General features: G+C 34.3%; 1 pseudogene; it reads left to right on the top strand.

Annotated features, from left to right (window-relative positions):
* Positions 1–3,011: 3,011 nt before the first annotated feature.
* Positions 3,012–3,496, top strand: LOC103736398 (annotated as a pseudogene).
* Positions 3,497–3,908: the final 412 nt, after the last annotated feature.

Raw genomic sequence — 3,908 nt, 5'->3', positions numbered from 1 at the left:
TTGCATACCTATTTTAACTTCTGTGATGTTCTTGGGCATCCTACAAAGTCATACATACTCATACACACACACACACACACACACACACACACACGTACACACACACTTCATTCAGTTCTTTTCCTAATTTGGATGACTTAGATTTATGGAAGCCACAAGATTTCATGGTATCCTTCATTTCAATAATTGTTTTAAAAATAAGAATAGCAACTATAACAAACAGAGAAGTCTTATAAAATGTGAGATAAATTTTTAAGGTGACAATTTTAGTGCAAATTGTTTAATATTTCTCTGTAGCTAGACAGAGGGCATTTTTAATAAATCTTCAAACATAAATGTTTAGGGAAATGCTATTTTCATTCATCAATTGTCTATAACCTCTTGCAAACCAGAAAAAAGAGTATTATAACTGCGTTTTCTTTCAGTTCTCTATATTAAAAATAATGAAAGGATGTGGTTAGTTTCCTTTCTTGTTTGCTTTCTCCTTTTTCATTGTTTTCCTCAGGGAGTAGTTACACCGTGAACAATCTCAGCTCCCAGTACTATCTACGTCACAGTTCTTTTGAGTTTATAGTTTCTTGAATTTTGATTTTTTCCATAAATTCTTTAAAATAATAGAATGGATGACTGGTTGCAACCCCCACTCATATTCAGTTTCACCTAGGTAAGAAAATATGAAGTAAGCATGTTCAAAAATATTTTACAGGAAAATCTGATTCTACCAGCTTGATTTCAAATGCAAAAAGAGGGGAAAAATCCCCATTGTTTGAATTACCTAAAAAAAAAAAAAGAAATATATAAGAAAACAATGCAGGTGTCTAGAATCTGAGAATCAGAGGCCTTCTGTCTTCTCTCTAAAAAGACTGGGCTAGTACCAGCCTTTAAAAAAATAACCATTTATTTTCTACATTAGTAAAAAATAACCGATTTTTACAATCAACAATTAGAAGTATAAAATTTCCTTATTGGGCCAGGCATGATGGTGAACGCCTTTAATCCCAGCACTTGGGAGGCAGAGGCAGGTGGATCTCTGTGAGTTCGAGGCCAACCTGGTCTACATAGTGAGTTCCAGGACAGCTGGGGCTACAGGGAGACCCTGTCTCAAAAAGACAAAAAAAAAATTTCCTTATTGGGTAATGGGAAGGAAGTTCCTGCAATATTATTGCAGTATTGTCTATATAAATCCAAATCACCCATCACTGTTCACAACTTCATTTTTTAAAATTATTTGTGAACATCATACATGAATATGGTCTTTGTACCATTTTCACCCCTTCCAATCCTCCAACTCTCCCTATGTCCTCCCACTCCCTCTTAATTTCTAGTTCCCTTCCTTGATTATTACTGTCTACATATACTATACATATATTTATAGATATGCATATATAATACACTGGGTCCATTCAGTGGTGCACCTGTGTACTTGTGTTTAGGACTGCCCACTTGGGATTAGATATCCTCTCAGATAGATAGTCCATGGATTATACTGATTCTCCCTCCTTCAGCATCCATTTATTGCCTACAGCTCTTCATATTGTCATGGAACCCATTGAAAATTCCCCCTTTCACCTTGGTGTGTCAAGTGGTTCTACTATTATAAGAAAATCTTGTCAGATTACCATATTGTGACGATTTCATTGGTACAGCTTCCCCATCATATGTAGAATGCTTTAAGTATCATCAGGTGTCTTGTCTTTCTGGCTCTTACATTTATTCTGCCCACTCTTCTGTGATTTTGCCTGAGTCTTAGGTGTACAGATTGCATTGTAGATGTATGACGTAGGGATGGGCACCTCACAGAAAATTATTCTCTGCATTTCATAAGTTGTGGAACTTGATGAGTGGTCAAAGATATACTTGTCTGTAAATATAAAGATATTTAGAATATAGTAAGAAATTATATTGGTCTAGGGAAGTGACAAAAGTAGGTTTTTCCTCTAGAGTCTATGCCACCTCCAGCCATGTGTACTTGACGATGCTTATAGTACCATATGTAAGTTCCTTCCCAATAAGCAGACCTTAAGTCCAATTAGACAGCTGTAGATTACCCCTAATATAAATGTGCCACTACCTTAGCAGAGATAGTTTGCTAAGCTGTTCATGTTGTGGTTCACATGCTTTACACCTGGGTAGAAAAACTCTCATGATGGAGAAATAACTGGACTGTTATTGGGATACATAGTTTTGAGAAAGTTTTAGAGTTTAATATACTCAGTTCTGATCAATTCTTCTTAATTCTACTCCAATAAGTTACAGGGAAAACTATGCGTAAAAGTGATTATATGTAAAAAAAATGTGGGTTTAACACACATTTGAATTTATCTGATATGAAAATTCCTGTTTTTATATTTCATTCAAAAATACATAGTAAATTACAAGAAAATGATATTCACAAAGAAATATTTAGGGAGATGTGAAAATTATCTTCATTACTCATAGTGTATATATGCAATAAATTATAGTATATTTCCTAAATATATTGCTTCTGTGCTATAGATAATTAAAAACACTATAACCATCTTTCCAGAAATTTCACGTTAAAAGAATAACATCATTCTTCTTATTGTAAATTCTGTTTTCAAAATATTTCTTGGCTGAGGAAAGTGTTTATATACCTAAAATAGGAGATCTTTCTGTGACCAAGAATCTTCCCTTAGAAACCAATGATATTTCCTCTTCTATAAAATTAGATCTTTTCAAATACTGCTCTTCTGTTTTCTTAACGAGATATTTATTCTGTGATAGATGAACTCCAACATTAAATATACACATGCACGTGTGCACAAATAACATATATAAGTTTAAAACTTTAACGTATACTTATGTTAATGCTATAAATTTAATAATCATTTTAACATTTACAAATACGTATTGAATTTGTAAGAAAAGCATCACTGGCATCACTTCCCGCCTCCCTCTAGCTGCCATCTTGCGTCCTTGTGAGTGTGTGCCTTATCTCAGGTGGTCTGCTGCAGAGCCCCTGAGCGAGGCTCCATTTCCGCTCCGACAGGATGAAAAAAATTTTCATGAACCAGGAGAAAAACTGCAAAATTTCAGGCACAAGTGCCCAATGGTGGGAAAGGTACTGCTGGTAGAAAGAAGGTGGTTCATAGAACAGCTACAGCAGATGATAAAATGTTTTCAGTTTTGCTTAAAGAAGTAAGGGGTAAGCAATATCTCTGGAATTGAAGAGGTGAATATGTCTACAAACCAAGGAACACTGATCCACTTTAAGAACCCTAAAGCCCAAGCATCACTAGCCGGAAACACTTTCGCCATTACTGGCCATGCTGAGACAAAGCAGCTCACAGAAATGCTTCCCAGTATCCAAAACCAGCTTGGTGCAGACAATCTGATTGTTCAAACTGACTGAAGCTCTGCACTAACAATCTGTGGACAGAAAAGCACCCTTGTTACTGGAGAGGATGACGATGATGAGGATGAAGGTCCAGATCTTGTGGAGAATTTTGATAAGGTTTCTATGAGGCAAACTTGAACTGAGTCAACATCTGAAGAAGATAAAACTTGAAGTTACTTGGAGCTGCTGTTTTGTATTATGATTGTTTTTAAAAACTATTCTGTTAATGGATCTGATCAAATATAGATCTAGACACAATTCTTTCTTAGTAGCAAATTAAGCTGAAGAAGCCTTGGTATACAGTTTGAAAAAATTTATAAAATTGTCTAGTTAAAAAAAAAAGCATCCGTTTTAGAAAATAATTTTGGAGTAGCTATTTTATTAAATGGAATCCATAATTCTTTGGAATATTCAATATAAACAAAGTATTTCTTTTTCATTTATTATAATAATAAAAAACTTAAATGAAATAAAAAAGGTAAAGTGAAAAGGTACAAATTTGTATCACAGTTTTTAGCAAGTCAATCCTATTTCTTTAGACAGAAAAACA

This window comes from Nannospalax galili, unplaced genomic scaffold (assembly GCF_000622305.1).
Source record: "Nannospalax galili isolate Female #2095 unplaced genomic scaffold, S.galili_v1.0 scaffold257, whole genome shotgun sequence".
Taxonomy (NCBI): domain Eukaryota; kingdom Metazoa; phylum Chordata; class Mammalia; order Rodentia; family Spalacidae; genus Nannospalax; species Nannospalax galili.
Note: the sequence above shows the minus strand (reverse complement) of the source record. Positions and strands in the feature narration are given on the sequence as shown.